Source organism: Schistocerca cancellata, chromosome 4 (genome assembly GCF_023864275.1).
Source record: "Schistocerca cancellata isolate TAMUIC-IGC-003103 chromosome 4, iqSchCanc2.1, whole genome shotgun sequence".
In the NCBI taxonomy this organism is placed as follows: domain Eukaryota; kingdom Metazoa; phylum Arthropoda; class Insecta; order Orthoptera; family Acrididae; genus Schistocerca; species Schistocerca cancellata.
In genome coordinates this window covers 510,507,921-510,534,698 of record NC_064629.1, presented here as the reverse complement: position 1 = coordinate 510,534,698, position 26,778 = coordinate 510,507,921, and the positions used below count along the sequence as shown (strand labels likewise).

At 41.2% G+C, this 26,778-nt stretch overlaps 1 protein-coding gene across 2 annotated transcripts in view; it reads left to right on the top strand.

The window, feature by feature from the left end:
- Positions 1–26,778, top strand: part of LOC126183223 (epidermal growth factor receptor kinase substrate 8-like protein 2) — a 201,863-nt gene that overhangs the window by 100,535 nt on the left and 74,550 nt on the right. The window contains exon 1 of one of the 2 annotated variants that reach the window (XM_049925007.1): positions 436–530. The exons of the other annotated variant lie outside the window; for it this stretch is intronic. The gene's annotated coding sequence lies outside the window, so the exon portion shown is untranslated. Of the gene's footprint in view, positions 1–435; positions 531–26,778 lie in introns of those variants that run through there. 2 annotated transcript variants of the gene reach the window in all.

The window sequence follows — 26,778 nt, the reverse complement described above, 5'->3', positions numbered from 1 at the left end:
TGCAGAAGAGTGTGCGTTACTTGCGAAGCACAAACTTTGGGAGTAATCTTTCTGATTACGTAGGGCTTAGTTAACGTTTCTCACACACAACACCTTTACTCAGGTCGAGGAACCGTAGAAGAGAGGAGGCAGTGAAGAAGGGTAGTTTCCTATGTGATATTGGCAGTGTTAAGCAACATTACAACTCGTATGTTACCATGAGGCAAAGTTCAGTGTGAGACACCGAATTTACATAATAAAAAAATTACACACTTCCAGGAGCTTACGGTTTTGCAACACAGGAGAAGAGGCACTGCTAATACGTACACAGGAAAGGGCAGCCAGCAATGGCCGCATTTCTACTTATCTTGCGTTATCATATCAAATTTGACACACACACGCCTGGCTCCCTGTCAGGCGCCTGATGTGATCTGAGGCAGTTTCGATAACGTGCTCACAAGAATACGTCTCTTTAACGGCGAGTACGAATTTGGTCAGTGGCGATGCAAAACCTCTACTAGCCTGTCCGCGACATCTCTCCAGAGGTAGAGGTAAGGCCGAAACAGTAATTTACCTCGCATTTACGCCACTTAATGTTTTTGACTTTGGTCGTAAGTGTGGCCTTTTTTCTGTTAAACAAACCTTTGTTCCCAGTTCACTCATAGTCTCGATTGAATATCGTGTTTTTTTTTATCTTGCCTCTTCACACTCTTGAGCGGCCCTAACAGCACTATTGATTTTTAGAGTCAGGTCCACGCGGTCTGTTACAGCTGTATCCATAGGTTATTAGCCAAGCCCGTTTTATCGTGTGTGGAATGACTGTTTTGCTTCAGAAAGGGGGTTTTAATAAATATTTGCTCTTGCAAATAATGTAATGCAGTGTATGTTTTCTGTATTATTACTACCTGGTTTTCCTAGCAGTTTGCATTGAATTTCGGGCGGTTTTTATTTTTATGCAATTTATAGTTTCATTCTATCTGTCAAGCTGCCTGTTGCTGAAACGGTTTACATTACTGTGCAATTTTTACTACAATTTGTTTCTTCACAGATTCATAAAACCAGAACTTTGTAATCTTTTTCTTCTAGTTTCACGCGCGCACTCTAATGCGTAATATTCCCCCCCCCCCTCCCCCCCCCCCCCAGTGTAAAATATATATTTTTCCCTTGACGTTCCAAAACTTTAACCCTGTCTTTCGTATGTCATCTCTTGCTTATTCGATTACGAAATGTAATACTATTTCTACGTCTGATTTTGTACCGGGTGCTGTTTAAATATCACCTATTCATGTCATGAAGATCTGTTTATGCAACAAAAAAAAAAAATATGAAACTCGTTTTCGTCACCTGTAAATGCTCAAGGTTTTCTTTCCGTTCAAACCAAAACACACCGCCTGCTAATGTCCACACCAATTTACGCATAACTGTTGACCTAACAGCCATGTGTTAAACACGTTTTCTGTTCGTATAGTTTCCATTGTCTTATTTCTTTACTGCATAAACAAGACCAGCATTTGACATTAATTTCGTATTATATAATAATGTTCCTCTACTGGACGCAGAGGCTTGATTCTTAATGAGTTCAGTGGGTACTCTTTCCAAAGTTTAATGCTTTTTGTTTTCTTGTGACTTCGAGATTTTCACCCTTAGTAACTTGACGATTCTCTTATGCATCTTAGTTACACTAACCATATAGTGATACAAGATTGCAAAAAGATACAACAGAATGTAATCTTCAATATGTTGTCGTATGAAGATAACTTTTGTATAAAATTTGTTTCTGTAACACATATTTTTAGCAGGTAACATCGGCTTTCTCAAATTCCAACAATACAGTTAATAAAAATATATTACCCAAAAAAGGTAGACGATATTTTATCGTTTCATGTTAAATAAAGTTAATCGACATTGCTTACTTTCTTCTTGTCGTCAGACGTATGCTTTCATACCGTGGCGCATTGTATTTCGTAACCCATTGCCTGAACCACACCCAGATTTCTGAAAAACTGCATTGAATTTATAGCAAGTGCACCAAGATGTTTCATAAAGATTGTAAATTACATTTGCGGTAAAAGCAAACGAATCACATGCTTGTTCCCCTCGAAGATAATAATTATCGACAATAAATTCGGTAAGATTAATACGAAAGTCTTAGATAGCAAACATGAGGTAGTGCCATATCTCAGGAAAAATATTCATCAGAGAACGCAGCTATATCACGATAACGTTTTGAATTATTTTGAAGTGAACGCCGTTATTTTTCGTGTGTGGGGAATCTAGAAAAATGGTTCAAATGGCTCTGAGCACTATGGGACTCAACTGCTGTGTTCATAAGTCCCCTAGAACTTAGAACTACTTAAACCTAACTAACCTAAGGACATCACACACATCCATGCCCGAGGCAGGATTGGAACCTGCGACCGTAGCGGTCGTGCGGTTTCAGATTGTAGCGCCTTTAACCGCTCGGCCACTCCGGCCGGCGTGGGAATCTAGATTTAATTTTTTTGTCTTCGAAGAATTTAGGTTTCCGTAAAGATTATTTTTGCTGACTTGATAGTTTATATTTCGTTTAGTGTTAGCCACACCAAAGTATCCACAGTGTTGTTTAGAAGTTTATGGACTAAAGCAATAAAAAATACAGAATGAAAAGGATCTGGCTTTTAAATGTTTATTTTCTCAAAATAGGGGACATTTGGACGTGATTCATTGCTCAGCAAGAATTTTAAAGCCTTACACGACTTCAGAAATGTCTCCCCTCTCAGCTGTCTCTAGTTATTATTATTTTCGGCCATAATGGCTACGTTTGTGAACCGTGATTTTGTTGGATAATTATTTATTTTTGATGTCTGCTACCAGTCACTTTTATTTTTTATGTTTAATCTAACATAATACAACGCGTTTCGAACGTTTTCTGTTTATCATCAGGCGTTTATACGTACATACATACAGAGAAATATTACTTAAAAATAAATTGTCTTCAACTAAATTAACTTAGAACTTTTTGTTCCTTGAACAATGGAGAAAAAGTTCTAGGTTAATTTAGTTCAAGACAATTTATTTTTAAGTACAATTCTGTGTATGTATGTACATATAAACTCCTGATAATGAACAGAACGTATTCGAAACGCTTAGTATTATGTTAGATTAAACATAAAAAAATAAAAGTGATTGGTAGCAGAAATTAACAATAAATAATTGTCTCTAGTTAGTCGTTCACAGCCCTCTGGATATCTTGAATAGAGTTGACTCGTAACCCTTGGGGAATATTTTAAGTTTTTGGACAGACAAAATAGTCGTGAATAAAGTGAATTATGCATCGCCGAGACGCGGGCGGAGGAGGGGGAATCGCAAACGAAATTCTTGAATTCGAACAAGCGTTTTATCACTCCTTGACAGAATTTATTGTTTGGGAGTTATGAATTCTTTGTGAACGACGCTACTGCAACAGAAACACATTATCTACGCCGTTCTCGCCGTGGAATTTTGAAAGCGCGTGTTTTTCTTCGTTTTTTTTCTGGTATTTTACTGACAGATTCGGAAATCTGACGTTTTGTTTAGGGATCTTCAGTCAAACGCTAAGTCTTGTCATTAGCAATAATCGGCTCTAAATAAGTTTTCGTCGCGGTCAGTCATGGATAACAAGCTCTGACAAGCCTCAACTAGGTCGTCCATTTGCTCCCGTGCCAGAGCAGGCTATACAGATCTTCCACACAGCTTGCGTTTGTTCAGGTCTTCATCCATGATTCTAAAGCAAATTCTTTTCTGATGTTTAGTGTTTATCATCCGAGGCGTCACTTCCCGGCCCTCTTTTATCAAACTAGCAGCAGCTGAGATGTTATCGTTGGTCCGAATTGGTGTTTACCGAGCCTGCGTTTGCCTTATTTCCCTGTCTGCTGTTCCTCACGAAAACGCCTACGCCACTCAAAACCGGTTGTCTGAGTCAGTGCTGACCCACTCAATGCCTTCTGAATCACTTTACTGAAAAATTAGCTCCACAGAAAAATTTAATTGCTATCTGTTGTTCCTCTTCATCTTACAAATCCTTAGTCTGACACACACACACACACACACACACACACACACACACACGCACACACACACACACACACACGCGCACAAACACACGCGTACGTCTACCAACAACCAGCTAATAACAGACGCCGTCAGCTTCAACAACAAGGGATAGAAGGATAAGTCTGATGGCTATCAACGTAACCGTTCGAACGACGTAGTTCAACTGTCTTGCGATAGACGGGATCAGGGGGATACCTGCAGAAACATCACTCCACGAACACATTGTACGAAAACGTCACTTTATTTCGTAGTGATATTTCAACATATGGTGAAGCTATAGTGTTGGTACGGTAATCTGATTTGTTCTTATTGCTAAATAAAGCATAAACGCGCGCGCACACACACACACACACACACACACACATATATATATATATATATATATATATATATATATATATATATATATATATAGATTGGGTACTCTGTGGACTGAAAAGCTCTATTCATATTTAAAAAGGCTCTTTTTGTGATTGGTAATATCAAAGGCTGTCCTCATTTAATGGCGAGATGATGCTTTGCCATTGTTAAAGACGAGATTGATTAACCGTCTTGGTAATACCACGACCTCAGGGCGCTGTTTTTTTTCCATGACTTTCACGTTTGTTATTATACTTTCGTCAATCGCTATCTGATGCTCAAACTGTCAGGGAAGTTCGTCGTCCATCTAAAATCTTCCGCTTTTGATGACACTAAAACGTCAATTAAATAAATTTAGTAAATCTTCAGGTTATAATGGCGTTGTAGCTGCGAAATCTCTTCTAGAGCATGTAATCATGTTTGAATGTCTTGAACAATATTTCAGTAACGTAATTCGTCGCCATCATCAGCTACTACCGGTAATTCAGTAGTATCAGGAGCACCTGATCATGGCGCCGACCTACGTCACCGAAATATTGTACGATCAAGACTTGCACGTCGCGCTACATGTCGGAGAATTGGTGTCGCAAATGAAAGTAGCTTTGCACCAGAGTGAAATAATTTTTCAGTAGCCCTAAAAACATGTAAATAACGAGTTGTATCGAAAACGTTGGCTTTTTTAGTAAAACGTCAAAATTGCTGAAAAGTTTCTTTTATTAATCAAAACACCATTCGGTATCATTATTATATAGATGATATGTTTTTCTATCAGGTGCTTCAGCGGTAAGCTTAAAAGTAAACTTACAGGGCATTTTTCGCTTAAAGACTTTTAAGAAGTAGATTATTTTCATCTTGTTGGAGTGGGAGCGTGAGCGGTGACAATTTTATTTCGCGAAGTGTTAGTACCTGAAGAATGTATTGCTATGTTTATGATGTTGATCATGTGGCCCACTCCGCTTGAATGCTACCAAAGCAGTCTCACAAGTTTCAGGGTTAGTATCTGAAAGCCGGCCGGGGTGGCCGAGCGGTTCTAGGCGCTGCAGTTTGGAACCGCGCGACCGCTACGGTCGCAGGTTCGAATCCTGCCTCGGGCATGGATGTATGTGATATACTTAGGTTAGTTAGGTTTAAGTAGTTCTAAGTACTAGGGGACTGATGACCTCAGAAGTTAAGTCCCATAGTGCTCAGAGCCATTTGAACCAATTTTTTTTTTTTTTTTAGTATCTGAAGCCGGATGACCATCAACAACAGTGTCTCATACCTGCACTCCGGGAAACACTTGGCGGATATTTGAAATGTAAGCTAGGTAATTGACTTTTAACTACATGCCGTCGCCTGTCCTCTTTTTTTTTACCAACCCCATTTTCCTAGAAAAAATTTCTTTCGCCACCGGGATACCAAATAGGTGCTTGCTGAACGAGCGCCACCTGAATAGGTTAGGTTAGGTTAGGTAGCTTGCAGCAACAACACCCTCTACTGCAGTGGTTGCCCAACTTTTTTCTTCAAGAGCCAATACTGACACTGTGGAGGAGCACATAGGGCCACATATGTACCAGTTTTATTGTTGATTGGTAACCTACGTAAATTATCGTGTTCTGATCCCCTAGTAGACTAACTTGGCGACCGACCCGAAAATGCTGATTGTAAAAAGTCGGCACCATTCGGAACGCTACATGTTGACTGGGTCTGTGTCAGACTGCTGCAAATTCAGTGATCTAACTTTTGTGACACTGTAGTTGCGTGGTTAAGTTGGTTGGTTGGTTTGGGGGAGGGGACGAAACAACGAGGTCATCGGTCCCATCGGATTAGGGAAGGAGTGGGAAGGAAGTCGGCCGTGCCCTTTCAAAGGAACCGTCCAGGCATTTACCTGAAGCGATTTAGGGAAATCACGCAAAACCTAAATCAGCATTGCTGGACGCAGGTTTGAACCGTCGTCCTCCTGAATGCGAGTCCAGTTTGCTAACCACGGCGCCACCTCGCTCGGTGCGTGGTTAACTGTTGTTTTGGTTTTACTGTTTATGTGAATGATTTTGATTCATAATAGTGTTTGTACTCATATTTAGATGCGCTTTTGAATATGAGACACCATGACAGAAGTTTGATTAGTGACTTAAATTCCATTTTTTTCTACTCACTGTGTTGTACTTTAATTTAATGATTGGTTGGTTAGTTGGTTGATTTATGAGAGGGGACCAAACAGCAAGGTCATTGATCCCTTCGAAATAGGGAAAGATGTGGAAGGAAGGCGCCCGTGCCCTTTCAAAGGAGCCATCTCGGCATTTGCCTTAAGCGATTTAGAGAAATTACGAAAAACCTAAATCAGTATGGCCGAACGCGGGTTTGAACCGTCGTCCTCCCGAACGCGGGTACAGTGTGCTAACCGCTGAGCCACTTCGCTCGGTTTTAATTTAACGTTTCTTGCTACAAGTAAGTGCCGAATTTGAAGATGATCGTCTTTGTATTGCGCATTCATGAACACTTCCGTGTCAAAATGTATGCCATAGTAGCTGATTGGTAGGAGTCACGCATGCCCGTGAATTCAGTGCAGGCAGACAGTCAATAAAACATTCCCCTCTCACATCATGTAACCCCGCAGTTACTCCTTTGCCCCCGAGGTAAGCAGCCAACTCAACTCAGGGACAAATTCACCGATATTAAATACACTTAAGCATATCTTTAAAACATTACTATCACTGTATTTTTGTTTGTTACTGAGAAGGAAAACTACACACTTACGAAGTTCCTAACGTTAGTTCATGTTCTTGGATTCGGCTATCAATTGCTAGATGGATATTATTATACACTGAAGAGCCAAAGAAACTGGCACACCTGCCTAATATCGTGTAGAATCCCCGCGGGCACGTGGAAGTGCCACGACACGACGTGGCATGGACTCGGCTAATGTCTGAAGTAGTGCTGGAGGAAATTGACGCCATGAATCCTGCAGGGCTGTCCATAAATCCGTAAGAGTACGAGAGGGTGGAGATCTCTTCTGAACAGCACTTTGCAAGGCATTCCAGATATGCTCAATAATGTTCATGTCGGGAGAGTTTGGCGGCCAGCGGAAGTGTTTAAACTCAGAAGAGTACTCCTGGATTCTCTTCAGTCGTCGCTGGTCCCGTTCTTGCAGGATCTTTTTCCGGCCGCTGGTATGTCTGAGATTTGATGTTTTACCCAGATATTCACGGTACACTCGTGAAATGGTCGTACGGAAAAATCCCCACTTCATCGCTATCTCGGAGATGCTGTGTCCCATCGCTCGTGCGCCGACTATAACACCACGTTCAAACTCACTTAAATCTTGATAACCTGCCATTTTAGCAGCAGTAATCGTTATAACAACTGCGCCAGACATTTTGTTGTCTTATTAGGCGTTGCCGATCGCAGCGCCGTTTTCTGCCTGTTTACATGTCTATGTATCTGAATAAGCATGCCTATACCAGTATCTTTGGCGCTTCAGTGTAAAATACGGCTGAGAACAGAGGGCCGCACGGATGCTTGACACGGGCTGCATGCAGCCCGCGTGCCGCGGTTTGACGATCTCTGCTATACAGTCTAAAGATTGTCTTACCGCTAAAACATGTATCTCATATACGGGCGTGCTATGGTCATGTAGCGTGGTGCTGCAAGGTTGTCAGTGATGTTAGTCTGACTCTGCATATGTCTGTCGCTATCCCTCTTACTTCGTGACTGCAACTGTCATTTATTATGTAGGAACCAGGACGCTTAAGCACTAAGAGCTACCTCATCTTTGAGAATGCCCATGTTGTGGTGCTTCCGTGCTTCAGTAAGAGCGGGCTATCCGCCAGTTTGTTTCCTCGAATAGAGCGGTACTGGAAGATTCTTACGCGGAATGGCCTCGCCACTACTATCCAAGTTTATGTTTCTCGTAATTTTCTACAGCTGTCTTGTCTAAGTCATTAAAGACGAGTGAGGAACTCAAACATGTCTTTGAGTTTATTATTCTGTGCAATTTGAAGGACGAACCACAGGATTTACATTGCTGCCTCCATAACTGTGCATCCGAGCTCAACCTCCACAACATCAACGTCCAAATAATATTTTCTTAAGATTATGTAGACTGGACGTAAAATGCTCTTTATGGCGACCTAAGGTAATAGTGCAGTGACGGATCCTAGTATTCGTCTAGAACAGGCACTGGGTCAGTTGTGCGAGATTCGGCGCAGAAGTATTAACCAGTTGTGTAACTGTCTGCGGGAGATACTTTTGAATAATTTAACGAAATTCATGGTTATTTATTTGGCCATAAGTTTTGTCAACAAGCTGTACACACAGTATAACAAATAAATTATGGAGTTCTAGAATGAGCGGAAGTTCTAGAATGAACGGTTGTTGAACTCAAGAAAAGTGGCACGCGTTTGATAGCGCATCTACGACTTTCTGATAATTTTGTACAATCGGCTCTTACGCGACAAGCTGATTTTCGGCGAATATGATAAGGCGGACGTTGGAATGTATACGAATGCACTCAGGCACAGAAAACTTAATCGCACGGGACCGAGATACGGAAATGATATAATTTTGCTTATTACCAGCTTGTAACGATATGAACTATAGTCTATTACGTTTTCTATTTTGCCTACTGGAATAACGTCCTGCCGACAGCAGTTTACATTGAACAATAACCATCACAAAGTGGGTTTGCCCATCGATTTCGTTATGGAATGTTAGTCACCCCTGCCGGGTCGGTAGCACTGGACTTCCGTTGGCGATTGCAGATTTAGGTTTCCCGAGATTTGCCTAAACGGAGTACGGCATATGCCGAAATAGTTCCTTTAAGAAATACAGGGCTGAATTCTCTTTCGTGCTTATGCTCCGTCTCTAACGAGCTTCTTTCCGATTGGACGTTAAACTCTTTCTTCGCGGGAAGCACTTTTCCATCAGTCGCAACCTAACCTCTTTTAATGGTCATTTCAAAGCTTCACCCTGCGCCTCTCTCCACCATACCAATCTCTTCAAAGGGTCTCTTGCACACCAGAATTTTATTTTGTTTTTCTGCAGCTGTCCCCGCCCTCTCCCCCCGCCCTTCCGTGTCCCATAACCCACCTTTTTTTTCTTTTACACCAGCTTGTGTATGTAATTCGTGGGCCATTAGCCCAAACTTTCTATCAAAACAATTCCTAATTCGCAGCTCTATCTTCTCCTCATATCAAGCGACAATCCACGTTGCGCCCTCTTAGCTTCACATAAATGTTTGATGTCCTTTTAAAAGTTACTTTAAAACCAACGGTAGAAGTGCTGCATCCTCTTGCCTGTTACTGAATGTGTTGGTGGATATTAACTGTTTAAACTGTCATGTGTGGTGAGCACATAAGGGCGTTCTGTTTGTAGATTTGATTCCAAGCCTAAATTTCGACAGCCTTTTCGTACCATGAATACTCACAATTAATCGATCCACTACTGCCCTTTATAACAGACATTTTCAACGCTTCATTAATCACAAGTATTTTCCCTGAGGCCTGGAAACTGGGACAAATTAAACCACTGCCTAAAAAGTACATTGCCACAGCACCCTCTGACTACCGTCCCATCTGCATTCTTCCTGCACTATCTAAAGCCTTAGGATATATAGTCCATGAACAGCTCACCTACTACCTAACTACTAATAACCTACTAGACGAATACCAATCAGGTTTCCGTAAACATCGAAGCACAATATCCGCATTGATAAAGGTGACAGATGACCTGAAACTTGCCATGGATAGACAGAAGCGACTATCATTTGCTTCTTAGATTTCAGCAAAGCATCGACTTCGACATCTTACTTGGCAAACTTAGCGGTCTAAATTTCTCACCAAGTGCAGTGCAATGGTTTCGCTCATACATGACGTCTCGTCAGCAACGCGTCCTGTCCGGGAATATAAAATCACAATGGCGGCAGGTAGTGTCAGGTGTTCCCCAAGGCTCAGTATTAGGTCCTATACTCTTCTCTGTGTATGTCAATGATGTGTCATCGGTTCTGACATATTACAAATATCACATGTATGCTGATGACGTTCAGTTATATCTAAGTGCAAAACCAATCGATCGTAAGAAAGCTATTGAAAATTTCAATACTGACCTCGATGCTTTATCAAAATGGGCACAGAACATAAGACTAAAACTCAATCCATCTACAGTCCAAGCGTTACTTGTTGGTCACTCTAAGCATATTAGCCCAAAACATCGGGAATCCGTACCATCTCTAATGCTAAATGGAACAAATATCAACTTGTCTCCTTCAGCAAAGAGTTTGGGAGTAACAATAGGTGAAAATCTAAAGTGGACAGAGCACGTAACTGCAGTGTGCAAAAAAGCATCAGCATCTCTTTATGCCCTACAAAAACTCCTAATCATTGACTACAGCGATATTATCCTACTTGGTCTCTCTCAGGAATATTCGTGACGTTTGGAACTGGTCATGAATGCCTGCGTTCGATATATCTGTGACGTTCGATTTTTTGATCACATTTCACCAGCATATGCACAACGGTCCTGGCTGCGTGCAGACAAACGCAGAGATTTCCATACACTGTCTCATCTACTGTCTTATAAATGTACACTGTCCCTTATCTCTCTCCTCGCCCTTAACGCTCATGTCTGAACAACATGACAGAAACACACGTTCCCATCATAATAAAATCCTCTCTGTTCCACTACATCGCTCAGTCACCTTCTCGAAGTCCTTTACGGTAGCAGGAACCCTACTCCGGATTAACCTCCCTCGTTATATTAGAGAACTTAAAAACATGTCCGGCTTCAAAAACCAGTTAATGACGTATCTACTTAAGCAAAAGTAATGCCTTCCTCAGTACATGAATGCACTTCACCCCATTACTTCCTTCTTTCCTACTAGATCTTCCTCAGTTCCCAGTTTTTTTTTTTTTTTCTTAACTGATGCGGTCTCCTTGAATCTCCCTTCCCCAAAACTCGCTATACCAGTAAACAACTACTTTATACACCAATATATTAATGAACATCTGCACAAATCTTCATTACTATTGTCAGTCTTTCTCATGTTTACCATAACTATTTCATTTTTTTTTCTTTTGCTGTTATTATTACTGCTTTTATCATAATTTTTATGTATAGCAGCTGTTGTAAAAATACTGCCAGTATTTACTTTATTAGGCCTTAGTCATTGCTCTTTATTCATATTGTCACTAGATTAATGTATATTTCTTATTCAAACTACTGTCATGAAGTAACTATGATGTGTAAAATGCTGCATGTGTGAAACACTGGTCCGATGTAAGAGAGGGCCTGATGGCCCTAATCTAATCAGGTTAAATAAATAAATAAACAAATATTATTATTATATCATCATTAGAATCTTCCAGCCTCCAGAGGTATCAGACCTTGGTTATGCCAACATTTGTTTTTACTCAGAAAAGATTGTGATTCGACATGAAAGAGAAATAAAACTAAAAAAGATCGCCACAGTCAAAGTGGATTTCCGTTAGTAGTAAGGACCTAAGGAGGCATTTTGTATATAAAAGTGCCGGCCGGTGTGGCCGTGCGGTTCTAAGCGCGTCAGTTTGGAACCGCGTGACCGCTACGGTCGCAGGTTCGAATCCTGCCTCGGGCATGGATGTGTGTGATGTCCTTAGGTTAGTTAGGTTTACGTAGTTCTAAGTTCTAGGGGACTGATGACCTCAGTAGTAAAGCCCCATAGTGCTCAGAGCCATTTGAACCATTTTTTTTTATATAAAAGTGAACGGACGTTTCACTATCGTCGCACTCTGTAACCAGATACACGCTTCCAGGGCAGCACACGGCCACCTGCGTTGCGCTGTGGGCGAAAAGAAGGGTTTCAAGATTATTCATAATTCAAGGTCAACGTTACGCTTACACAGTTTTTCCCATGCTGTACTGTCGGCTCAAACTTCCATTGTGTTGTAACGCTGTGTACGTTGAGTAGAGGCCATCTGAAAGAATGAACGAACATCGCTAATGTCAAATCGACGGGTCGAGCAGCCAGCGTATGAGTTGTGTCAGAATATTAAATTATCTGTGACACAGGCATCGTAGTGTTTCCATATCTCTCTGTAAACTTCTCAAAGGTTACAACCAAATTACCACTTTCGGCTGTAAATTGTTTTTTAAATTAATGTTTCTTTATTTAATCATACACTTATTCACTCTCAACTGATTTCGACGAGTGGCCATTACAAAGTGCTTAAACAATAAAAGCTTCATCTACATATTATAGCCATTGGAATAATACGAGACTTCCTACCACACTGTTTTTTTTCCTTTAATGATCGTCACATGGGCTGCGAGTCATATTGCATCGTAACGAATAAAATGAGGTTGAAATGCAATAGAAGATTATTTATTTCGATGTTATTAGTATAAAAACACCAATGGCAAAGGTGCGGCTGATACTATGATGTAAATGACGATGCTGCTTTTGCCAAGTGCTTGGAGTTAAGATTCCAGTAAGTGTCGTAACCGTAGAAAGGAACGGTGGAAAGATGAGAGCAATAAGGGGGCGGGGGGGGGGGTTATGTCTGGAAGCGCACGGAGAGGATGATATCGGATTGGGAAATGTTTGGTCGATAACTGGGGTGTATAAAAGGAAGATTTAGTAGATTTTGGTGGTCAGTAGGCTGGGAGGAATAATGGAACCTTTTTATAAGGTACAGGTATGGAGGTTAAGGCTATAACTGGATAAATGTCTGCGCAGATAAGGAAGAGGGAACCTGTTGTAGTTTCCTTAGTATGTGATATGGAGTGTGTGGATTTGCCGGGTTAAGACAGAGCAACATCCCGGGGGTGGAGAGAAATGAGAAGACAACGAAAGTTTTATCTTGAAGTTTGCGAGATGTATAGGATTTGCAAAGATGTTCGACGAAACAGCCTTATTTGTTGCCAGTCGACAGTTCCATTAGGACAAGTTACTCTGTAACTACGACACATGATCTAAAAGTGGGCAATGTTGTTTATTTCAAAATGACAGGTTTCGGGCAATGTTGCCGGAAACATGTCATTTTGAAATGAACCACGATCGACAGACAGAAAATAAGCGTATTTTGTGTAAATAAAATTCGCGGATAACTCCATGTAACAAATACCTCCGATTTTGATAAAGATGTTCGATAAATTTGAGGAGAAAGGGGGAGGATGCAATGAACTGATAGAGGGTGCATCTGAAGAGAAGAGATTGATAAGGAACGCGAGGTGGAGTACAAGGCGTTCTATGACTTGTAATGAGTAAAATTTTGATGGTGCAGAGATACAAGCTACATCAACAAAGTTAAGTGTGGATCGGTTAAGATGTTCATAGGTGTGTAGGATGGTGGAAAGACGTAATTCCAATATACGGTCTGTTAACAGTTTTACTAATATAATCTATTGTGGGCGTTTTGTTGTGTTTTTAGTAGACAGCTCGCTATGTAAGTTGAACCAACATGATATCATAGTTGAGCAGCACACACACACACACACACACACACACACACACACACTGTTAACGTCGAAGGAACTGACACATAGATTTCATATGATTTTACTCATCACACACACACACTGTTAACGTCGAAGGAACTGACACATACATTTCATATGATTTTACTCATTCTACAAATAAAATATGCATAAAATGACCACCTTAACGCTCCCCGCGCATTTAGACATCCTACTCTTTTTTTTCACATCATGCAGAGACTCTCAACGTGAATGATGGGGACTTTCAGAAGTCCATTGTCAATTATCTGCGCGTTCAGGTACCCAGCACATGTAATTGTGCTTCATCGGGAAGAAAAAGAGCATTTGAGGATCAACTTCTCGATTGTGGACAGACTCCAACAGCCAGTTGCAGTACTGATGTCGAGCAACACTGCCTGACCGCGTTACTTTGTAAGGTTCAGGTTTGAGTTTATGCGCAGCTCTGTGAGCAGATGATGCTGACGAGCCATAGGGAGAGCTACATGATGCAACAATTTTCTTTAATTTCTCCTGCCGCCCTTAGCTCGTCTAGTTCGGCTGAAACCGATAGGTCACCGCCAAAATCGGAGGAACGAACCACAGTGTATGGAATGATCGGAGTATCCCTTCTCGGTATTGGTTCCCGCATAACGCCGGATACGGTGCTTGTGTCGTTCATGAAGCACACGCTATATCTACGCAATCAGTAAATGATTATATCAGTAAGGCCACCGTTCTGCTCTAGGCCTGTAAAGCAGCTTCTTTCAATAAAGCAGCTTCTCTCAATACCTCAGCAATGAACTCTAGACGCAGAAAATCTGAGAGCCGAGTCTAAGTCCAGGCTCGGCGCATGATTTTAGTATATCACAAAGATTTTGCCAAGCATTCCTTTCCAGATGAAAGATTTTATTCTGCGTCATAACCTTCCGTAGTGAAAATAAGCCGTCATGAATAAAGTTGAAAACAGCTCTCATGTGTAAGGCGAAATTTTTCAGCATGTATAATGGAGCATTTTACTAGGTGATAAAGGAAAACCAACTAAAAGGCTCACCCGGGTTCATTTGTGCGTTTTGAATCGAGTGTATCTCTTGTAAAATATGTTTCAGACGCACCTACACTGCTGGCTAGTAAAACTGTAACGCTGTGGAGACGGCATGCAACAAACGTCAAATTGGCGTGAAGTGTTCGACATACTTGGATATGCAAAACAGTAGCTTTTCAGTGCATCCATACAAAATAGGTAGGAGTAAAGCCATTTTCATTCTATGCACAAGTAAAGATTATGCAGCGGGTTTCTCACTCAGAAATCGCGTTTTAATGTTGGTTGTTTGTGATAATACCGTGTTACGCCTCATTTAAGAAGAGAAACGTCTACCGGTTCGTTTCGGAATTCTACACCGGCTGGATCGTGGACTATGAAGATTGGGTTTATCGTTCTGCGATACTCCTGCTCGTGGTGGCCAGGAGCGCACGACTGCGATGCCAGTATGGAATCGAAGGGCTCAGAATGACCGTACTCAACGCCACACATTATCTCAACGGTCCCACGCAAGTAGCGTCCAAGAGGGCAGACATATTGTACGCTCGGCCGAGAAGGATAGGTCATCGACGTCACGTACCTTTGGTCAGGAAACGTGCCCATTGAAAACATATGTTCATAGTTTGCCGAGAGGCCTACACGTCACCACTCGCTTGCCAATACAGTTGATTAACTCTGGTTTAAAGATGAAGTACGACGGCGTGCTGAAAAATAATTCCTCCGAATTTTTAATTCTGTTTTCAATATCGGTTGATGTACTACATGTCATGTGTATTTCTCGGTCGACTTTTTCGCTTCGCTGGCGCATGTTGTAACCCCTGCCGCTAGAGGGCTCCGAATTGTATCGTGTAATATGGTGGTGTGTAATGTAACTATGTCGGTGCGTGAGAAACAGCGTGCTGTAATCGAATTCGAAGAGTTCGTCCGCACATGGAGCACCTTCTTCTCCAGCATGACAATGCCATATCGCATACGAGCGGTGCGACATCTCAGTCCGACGCCTTGGGTTCACTGACAACGATCATCCTCCATTGGATTTCCATTTGTTTCCATAACTAAAAGAACGCCGTGGAGGACTTCACTTTGATTGTGATGAAGCGCTGCAAGTAGAGGTGAGGTTGTGGCTCCGTCAACGAAGTCAAACTTTCTATAGCGACGATATCAAAAAACTGATCTCTCGTTGTCGCCATGGTAACTATATTGAGAAATAAATATGTAGATATGAAGACTTAAGGTGCAGAATGTTAATAAACTTTATTTTGTTTAAAAATCTTTAAGAATTTTCACATAAAAAGTTTGCAGACATTAATCTTCAGCACGCCCTCGTTGCACAGAATGACTTACCTGTATCTGTAATCCAAGTAGAGTTCGACTCGATGTCCAATCGTGTTGGAGCTGCTTTGCTGCCAGAGGTTGCAGGTCTGTGTACTAAATTTCGCACACTGTAAGGCCCAAAAGTCATCTACAAATTTAATCGTGTATTCCTCCCGCTGTACTGTAAAATTTCGTTACATGGTATTCTTTCTAGTGTTGCGGTTTTAACGTCCAGCATCGTAATTCATTATTTTTCGGTTTTGCCACTGTCCACACTCCTCTGTACGCTGAACGCACGGTTCTTCCTCGATTCTAGGTATATTATGACTGCAATAACTTCTTGTTGTTGTAGTTGTTGTTGTTGTAGTTGTTGTTGTTGTAGTTGTTGTTGTTGTGGTTTTCAGTCCGGAGACTGGTTTGATGCAGCTCTCCATGTTGCTCTATCCTGTGCAAGCTTCTTCATCTCCAAGTAACTACTGCACCCTACATCCTTCTGAATCTGCTTAGTGTATTCATCTCTTGGTCTCCCTGTACCATTTTTACCCTCCACGCTGCCCTCCAATACTAACTTGGTGATCCCTTGATGCCTCAGAACATGTCCTACCACCCTTCTTCTAGTCAAGTAGCAACAACTTGCTTTCGGCGAAAAAGCTTTCTTCGCCTGCTGAAATCTGCTCTTAAGTGCTTTCTTACTTTGCCCATCTTGTGTAGTATTGCTTTTTATATATTAGAACCATTTCACACCTGCTATTACGGATGTCTATTTCATTTTTGATGGGTCGCCGATTGTTATTCTCCTTCTAATAATTCGCTTCGGCACTAGTGTCTTACTTTTAGTTTCACCTTGAACGCACGTATATTCTAACTAGTTCGTCTATCCCATTTGACTGTTCTGCTGACTTTCTTATTTATGAATTATGGGGTAATTACCTCTAACAATCTTAAACATAGCGTCTTTTCTCCTTGCGCTTCTACTCCGTTCATGCTGCGATATTGTTTCCTTTCAGTTATTTCGATGTCTCTTCGACTTAGACGCGGAATAGCAGTGGTTGCCAGTTCTTTAGCGAGTGCTGGCACATGTATTATTGTCGTCTTAAAGTACAACCCTATTCAGTGATGTCCATACGAATAATCGTTACTTTAAATTCCTCATTGTTATATGTGTGTAATTGGACTTGAAAGACGTGGTTGATGAAATTTCTGCTATGGGAGACGCGTTTTTTTTTTTCACCAAATAAGCTTCACAATATTCGTGTGCTTCCCACAAGACGTAGTTGACACGTAATCTTCTTCTTCATTTTTCCCGTTGCACCGCGGAGTCGGCGTGGTTGTGTGGGTTGACGCAATGTTAGTCGTAGTTGGTGGCCGGATATCCTTCCTCACACCATCACTCCTTTCGGGACAAGATTTGTGTATATCCATCTATCTGCGTCTAGAGTCAATCTCGTGCGCAAAAGTGAGAACGGTTTCTAAATGTTTGTATGGCATGTATCTGAGGCGTCGTGGGTACTAGCTGGCTATTTTACCTAGTGGACGTGGGAAACGGTCGTCAAACCACATCCAGACTGGCCACCCCACCAGACGTCGTCGTTAATTCCGATCCGGGACAGGCTCGCCTCCCCGTAGGCTGAAAGCGGCATGTTAACACGCTCATCTATCCTGGATGGCCGTACAGGTGACTTGTAATAAATGGCTCTGAGCACTATGGGACTTAACATCTGAGGTCATCAGTCCCCTAGAACTTAGAACTACTTAAACCTAACTAACCTAAGGACATCACACACATCCATGCCCGAGGCAGGATTCGAACCTGCGACCGTAACGCTCGCGCAGTTCCAGACTGAAGCGCCTAGAACCGCTCGGCCATCACAGCGACCTGACTTGTAATACATGAACCATATTTCGGCTTTCGGATGTCTACCAGAATATACTGATTCAGACTGAATATGAAATTTGATGCCCCAAAGGGGCTTGTAAGTAGGATGTGAACGTTGTCCGTACGCTGAAATAAGTCAGCTACGTTTTTTGATATTCTGACTGTTGGATAAGAGCAAGATGCTACGATAAGAAGTTCGCCGACGGTATGGTTATGTGAGATTGCTTTCGTATAATAATAGTTCGAGGAATGTGTGCTGTTTCAGTGGGCAATGTCATCGCTGAGTAGTTCGTACATATTTGTCAGACGGGTCTTGTGTGCCGTTCTATTAGAAAGAACGCTGATCAAATAAACAGGAAAATAGATGGAGACGTGTCGTTCCGTCGCATAAGCAATGAAACATGATCAATCCTTTCTTTCTACTCAGAAGAAGTAAAATAGACGCATGTTATCAAATAGTCATACATTTTGCAACGGAATTTACGTAGTAATGAAACCTCCTGACATATTTAAACTGTGTGTCAGACCGGGACCAGAATATGGATCCTTGTGCTCGCCGGCAATGCACCATCCCATTGAGCTATCCAGTAGTTCCTGAGAGAGGTACTAGCAGACTGGCTGTAGGTTATGCTCAGTGTATGGCCCTAAAAGCAAGGTTCCGGGGTCGAGTTACCCCACGGAATACAACTGCAAGATTTGCTATCGTTTCCAAAAGTAGCACTGTGTGACGGCTCCTCTAAATACACATCATTTTTATTTTTGAAGGAAACGTAAAAACGATTTCAATTTCCTCTGTTTAATATAATGGAATAATGCCAGTTCCGATGTCAGGCCCTGGAGTTTTATCTTTAGATGACCTACAGCGTATTTTGCTCATTTGATCAGCAATATAAGCGAGAAAGATAAAGGCTTGTTTGTAGAATGGTAAGGTATTCTATGTGTTAGAACACCAACTGCGGAAGTTAGTGAACCTGGTCCGCTTTTCCATTGCAATTTTTATCAGACGCTAGAGTTTGTTCACTTGGTGACACAGATTTTGGGACCATTTAGCACAGGAAATTAGACACAAAATCTGAGTGTCTGGATATGTATTGCAAATATAGCTCTTGAAGTAAGGAACGCAGTATTCCAGAATTCGAACCAAGAACAGCTGCCAATATGAACAACTTAGAAGCAGATATCCTCGGAGTAGTAAGGCAACTTAAATCACTTAATAAAAGCAAATCTTCTGGAAATTTGTGGTAAGTTCCTATGGGGCCAAACTGCTGAGGTCATCGGTCCATAGGCTTACACACTACTCAATCTAACTTTAACTTATGGTAAGGACAACACACACACACACACACACACACACACACACATGCTGAACGGAGGACTCGAACCTCCGATGGGGAAAGCCGCGTGAAACGTGGCAAGGCACCGTAGACATCGCGGCTACCCCGCGCGGCCTAGTCTTCTGGTTTAGACAATATACCAATTAGGTTCCTTTCAGAGTATGCTGATGCAATAGCTCCATACTTAACAATCATATACAACCGCTCGCTCGACGAAAGTTCCATACCCAAAGACTGGAAAGCTGCACAGGTCACATCAATATTCAAGGATGGTAGTAGGATTATGTATTACCTCGAAGAGAGCGGTCTATTGATACACAGTCAGCACGGATTTAGAAAACATCGTTCTTGTGAAACACAACCAACTCTTTATACACACGCAGTTGACAAGGGATTTCAAATTGATTCCGTATTTCTAGATTTCCTAAAGGCTTTTCACACTGTACCACAAAAGCGGCTTTTAGTGAAATCGCGTGCTTATGGGTATCGTGTCATTTATGCGACTGGATTCGTTATTTCCTGTCAAAGAGGTTACAGTTCGCAGTAATTGACGGAATGTCATCGAGTAGAACAGAAGTGATTTCTGGTGTTCCCCAAGGGAGTGTTATAGGCCCTCTGCTGTTCTTTCTCTATATAAAAGATTTAGGGGACAATCTGAGCAGCCGTTTTAGGATGTTTGGAGATGGTGCTGTCGTTTATCGTCTAGTAAACTCGTCAGAAGATCAAAACAAATTGCAAAACGATTTAGGAAAGATATCTGATTGGTGCGAAAACTGACAGTTGACCTAAATGATGGAAAATGTGAGCTCATCCACATGAGTGCTAAAACGAATCCATTAAACTTTGGTTACACGATGACTCAATCCAATCTAAAAGCCATAAATTCAACCAAATACCAAGGAATTACAATTACGAACAAATTAAATTGGGAATAACGCATAGAAAATATTGTGGGGATGGCAAACCAAAGACTTACGTTTTATTGGCAGAACACTTAGAAAATGTTACAGGTCTACTAAAGAGACTGCCTACACTACGCTTGTCCGTCCTCTTTTGGAGTACTACTGCGTGGTCTGGGATCCTTAGTAGATAGAATTAACGGAGCGCATCGAGAAAGTTCAAAGAAGAGCAGCATGTTTTGTATTATCGCGAAATAGGGGAGAGAGTGTCACGGACATCATACAGGATTTGGGATGGACGCCATTAAAACAAAGGCATTTTTCGTTACGGCTGAACCTTCTCACGAAACAACTTTCTCCTTCGAATCAACAACTTTCTCCTTCGAATGCGAAAGTATTTTGTTGAATACGGAAGATTTCCTTCCTCGATCTGAGCTTGTTCTGAGTGTCTAATGACCCCGCCGCAGACAAGACGTTAAACTCTGATGGGTAAGTGCTAGAAATTGAGACTTTTCCTAGTGTCAGATCCTAGGGATCTGGGCTATATTTTACATGTGCACGAACATAAGCAAAAGACGTGTCTGGTCGCTCATTTGCGCATCTTCTTGTGTCGAAAGACGCGGAAGCTTCCGCACGAGTCTTAATGTGGATTTAGCTATGCTTATCCCATTTTTGGTTATTACGGATGGAGAAACATAAAAGTTTGGTTCTCTTAGGACTTTCAAGGCTTTTTTTTCTCTGAATAATCAAAATTTCTTGTAAATATTCTCACTTTGCCCATTACGAAGACGTAACAACACATTTTTCAGGTTATTTAGGAGAAGCTGCTTCACGCATGAACATCTGCAGAGTTGTTTGGTGGAGTTCATATTACTTTCATTTGAAGTATAATACAGCTATGTTAACAATAAAAACAATTATTTTCTGTGAATTTGTGTTCCAGTAGTTAACGTAAATGTAGAACGCTGTTAATAAGTAACATGCACGTGAATAAAGAGCATGCACCGAGCTAAATACAATATGTCTTAGATATTTTCACTAAAAACAGTACAGAAATTGCGTTACGGTTTGTATTGTGATAAGAAAAACTTTCAGTCAGGGCAATGGACTGCAGGACGGTTGCAGTAGACAGTGGACTTCAAATATGATGTGAGTTTTTTCAAGTCGTGGAGAATAAGGAACTACCGTTATGCATCTCATCCCAAAAGAAATTACCGTCATTGTAATGTGGACGAATCCATTGAAAGCTGACAGCGTTTGTACAGCTCTCTCCGCTATTATCATTCAGGTGGGGAGCATTTCGTCACGTCGCCTACCGGCAGGAAGGGCTGACTATCTATAGGCAGCTGCGGGAGCGACGCGCAGCAAACGGCTGTGACGTCACTCTTGCGAAACGTGCCAGGCAGCGAGGCCGCTGGCTGCGAAAGGCAAACGACCAGTACTCCACGGGTTTCTTCTGTGTTCCCTGCAGTTTGTTACTAAACTTCGCCGCATTAAGAATCACGTAGACGAATCCACTCCTCGACGTTCAACACATTCGACCTTGAGCCTCAACTGCAGTCTAGACTTCATGTCGTGTCGTTTCCGCCAGTGTTTCGCTTATATTCTATTCCACCGTTACTTTGACGCATACTGAATATAGTTTGAGCGCGAAATTACATTAAACGAAGTGCCATTTAATCTTCTTATTCTTGGTAGGTGACATGGAGCAGTGGATAACACTTTGTATTCGAAAGCAGCGGGGTTTTAATTCTCCCACCTAGACATTCAGATTAGATTTTTTAGTGGTTTCTTTGACATTCAGATTAGATTTTTTCGTGGTTTCTTTAATGATTTCTAGCAGATACTGAGATGGTTTGAAACACTACAGTCAATTTTTTTCTCGCTTCCCCTCTGACGTCAACCGGACTTGGCATTGTGACTTACGAAATCAAGAATGTACCCAGGATCAGTGCTGGGAGAAAGCGGGTGGGAGTGGGGGGGTTGGGGGGGGGGGGGCAGCACACATTAGTTCTGCGGTAAATGACGAAATAGTTTTGAGATTTTTTGACAAATGGCTTTGGGTACACTTGCTACTTGTCAATACAATAACCATTATACCTACATTTTTTGGCGTGCTACAAACTGCTACTGAATTGATACGTCTGCTTGTTTGGCATAGCAATAAGTGAGTTTGTTTTGCGAAGGGTTTTTTTTCCTAGAAGGTGCAATGTCTTCTCACCCCGTGCTGTGTATGACGTAAATTTTCTTAGTTTCCTGTGAGGCGGTTGTACATGAAATATTGCACTTGACAGTGAAACTTCGCATAACATTACTTGGAGATGGTCATCCTTTATAGATGAAAACAGGCATCATGCGTTACCACACACTTTTTAACAAGGTTATTAGTTGTATATTAGTCCAACGTGAGTGAGGGATCGGCTTTCTGTATTCAGGAAATTCTTCAAACACCTTTATGGCAGCTGCTTCATTTGTGGTTCTTTGTTCACCAAACAAATCGGTTCATATGTGTAACTTTTTGATTGTTTTATTATAATTGCTGATTAAAACAACAGTTAAGGTAATCAATGAAAACAGAAAGCCACAGTAAAGTTTATAAAAATACCGAGAACAAAGAAACACAGTACTGTCATACATGTTTATATCTTGTTTCTCAAAATAACGTTGAAGTTTCAGATATTGAACGTATTATTGATAATAAGAACGATATCGCACGCTAAAACTTCAGAAAGCTTATAAAGAAGGCTTTCTATCCACACTGCATTGAATAAAGCAGTCGAGACGATGAACACCGCTAGTATTTTTAGACTTTTTGGAAGCCAGCCTCGCGGTGTATGGTAAACATCACCATTTGCTCTATGTAGCTGCGATTGTGGCGGAAAGCTACCTGTTCGTTAGGGACGTTCTTAGTTATGGCCTGATCCTATTGTACACGAGCCTCTGAGAAGGAACATTCGTAGCATATAACCCATGGCTGTCAACAAATATGCCTGGTTTCAAGACTGCGACAGTTGTAGCGTGTGTCGTTATGCGGGAATCCTTCATATGCATAAAATGTTGATAAAGAACTGTGCCGTTAATAATACTACAAATTTGCCAGCATGGAAATGTAGCTTGGGGTGGATGGAGTCGGGAGTATTGGGCTGTGGCAAGTGTAGTTTCTGTAAGTGTAGTGGCGACGTCAGTCACAGTAAATTAGATAGAGGGCTCCTCATTTATAGCGCAGGCACTTTTGTCTTCTTAAGGTATTCTTTGACCTATTTGGCATTATAAAAGTCGTTTGACGCTGTAGCGTTGATTAAAATATGCGAGGCTACGGCACTGGGGAAGAGATGAAACGTACTATGCTGTGTATTGTCGTTGCCTCCAAGGAACGACTAGGATTCCCTGCTAGGTTTGGTCAAGTACATGTCTTTCACAACCTCCATCCACTTCTTGGCTCTGTAGTTTGAAGCAAGTCATCCGGAATTTCGATGTCATTTTTCAAAAATGCGCCGAACAAGTGCTCGCAATTTGCACAATCAGCTTGAGAAATTTGCTTTCCTATATTCTTTTGATACGGTCGTGCTCTAACAAATAATGGGTATTTTCCTCTCTTAGAGGATATCGAGTAAAGATTTTCAGATGATATCACCACCACTCTTAATAGAAAATTCAAATTAAACTGGAAGATGCTAGCTGTGGGAGAAACGGGAAAGAACTCTCCTCGTGGTGTTTAGTGTTGTATTTTTAGTGTTGACGGAAGCAGAACACATCAGTAGGTAATCTCTTTTCGGTGCAGCAGATCTGAAAGTCCCTCGATGTTATTTTAATCAAACACTAGGTGCATTTTATGTTATTCTACCCATATTACCAGTGCTTTCTCATGTTGAAGTTTATCGTGGAATATAAATGTTTAGTCGCATGTCACTTCTCTCGTCTCTGTTGCTGAAGAGCACAAAGAACAACGTTTCCCCGCAGATCTACTGATTGGGACGATGGTCTCGTATTCAGTACGTCTGCGTTTTAAATCCCCATTCGGCTAACCTGAATTACAATTTCCATGTTTTATGTACATTACTTCATGCGAACGATGGAGTGCTTGCGTAAACACGCTACTGTTGCTTCTTTTTTTTCGTCCCTTTCCATTAGAGCTAGTGCGCCATCTCCAATGACTTTCCTCTTTCCTTTACTTCCTGGCGACGCTAGATGTTAGCTCCCGAAGTGCTCTTTTGAAGTTTGTGACTCTTCCTACTTGTTGCAGGTTTCTAAAACTATGAAGTATTGGCACAGACATTATTACTGTTGCCGGTACAGTCGTTACAGTGTGGCAAGGTTCGGCATTACATAGTGCTTTTAGATCGCTATACAGCATGCACTCTCCCAAGGGCCACATTTCAATATTGAAAAAAAATAAAATAAAATGATTCATTCGATTATTGTGCCAGGTCTAAATGTTCTGTTGATTATCCTGGCTGTGCCCGCTTGGGTGAAGTAAACGTTAAATTCGCGAATAAAATGAAGGCATCTCACCCACATTCATGATTTGGCAATGCGGTTTCTTGGCACACCCAATAGAATCTGTGATCACGTGTGTTGATTTACTAATTTGTGGCCCTTACATTCCTTTCCATTTCGACCAACGAGCGGAATTTGGAAATCTGGAATTCATGTTACATCAGAATAGACCTACGTCACTTCATATGTAATGACATGAAAAATATTAATGTGGACCTGAACCGTCGATGATTACTGCAATGTATATGTTTTTATTTAAACTGTGTCGTAACTGAAATTAAGTTGTCTCGCTGTAGTGAACCTGTAACGCTACGGAGAGAGAGTAGACTCCCGGCGTTGTTGAGGCTAGTTTTATGGGACAGAGGCTTCCGGAAGATGTGAAGTTTCAGAAAAACGAAATGCTGGCGCACCAGCATGGGAGTGCATCAGCAAACATGCTGGCTACAGAATAAGAGAGAGTGGTCCTATAGCTAGGGGCTTCCGCCCGTAGAGGATAACGCAGGTATCCTGCATTTTTGTTTCAGCAAAGTATAGTGGTGATAGTCTTTCGTTCTTCGTGTGTCGTGTGTCTCTACTCATGTGATGTGCGCCTGTCTTTTTGTGCTAGTGCACGTGATTTATTAAAGAGCACACGAGAACTGAAAGTAAACGAGAAGATATCGAAAAACATTCGAAAGTTATCCTTCGACCAGGTTACCACCAGTGGTTTGTTATACCCTATACCTTGAAGTTACTGCAGGGAGGATTAGGATTTAAACCAGCAAGATGTCATACTATGTATGTCGTCTACAGAACACATACTTTTGAGGATTTATAACACTAACTCCTTCACTAAGAAGAACTGCATGATGAGAAGTTCTTTTCAAAACAAAGCAGGGCCTGAAACATTGTCACTAGTTGCATCACACCTAGCGCTAGCTAGTCAAATTTCTTGTGAATCATCTAAAATTTTTGTTTAAATTATTAATTACCATTCAGTTACATGTCGCCACGCTAGTGAGCATGAATATCTCATAGCAAAATGTCATGTTTGCTGTGACGTGATTTGCACCGATCCTAGCAGTTGCCAAATTCATGTGCATGAGGTGTCATGTTTCACTCTTGCTCGGCTACATTGACATTTATTTCATATGTACTACACACTATCTACACCTGCCTTTTTATTTGTATTTTACCTAATGTGTGTTTGGTTTCTCAAATTTCTATGCCTTCGCTTTTAACCGACATGCTCATGTTACTGCTATATAATTTGGACAGATTTTCTTTTAGTACTTTTCCGACCAATAATTATTTTTCATTCTTCCATAAATTAATTCCATCTTTTTTTTCTCCTTAATTTACTAATTTTTCAGTCAATGCTCTCATGATTATGAAATTACATTTTTGAGAAGACATCACTATCTCTGATTTTGAAAAAGCTTTTAGTTTCCTGTCTATAGTTTTTTTTTTAAGTAAAATGAAGATACCAACATCGGTGAAGTTCCTTATTCCTCATACTGACACTTTTATTCTTTCTCGCTTTGGTTTCAGCTATTTCTCATGTAGCTCTTCTCTCCAGTTATTGTTAATATTGCCTTTATTTCTGCTGTTTTCAAATTCTTCACTGCAAGATTTTTACTGTATCTCATTAGTAATAATGTATTCTTTTGTTTCACTTTTATTTATCTTAAACATCAGAACTGCAATAGCCCTTACTACTCTACTTTTCAAAAATGTTTTCCTCACACCTTGCTCCCACTACATGAAGCAATGAATGTTTGTTCAATTAAATGCTGTTCACATCACTTGTACTACAAGCATTCATTCTTTTTTCCACCATTTCTCATTTTCTTTGTTGTAAGCTTCACTGACTCCTACCCTCTCATCTTATTTCTTCCTTCTCCTTCTGTCCTCAAAAGATCATTTTTGATCTGTTTCCATTTTCAGTAGGTCTATCCAGCTTTCTACAATGAGTCTCACATCTACACTGAAGAGCCAAAG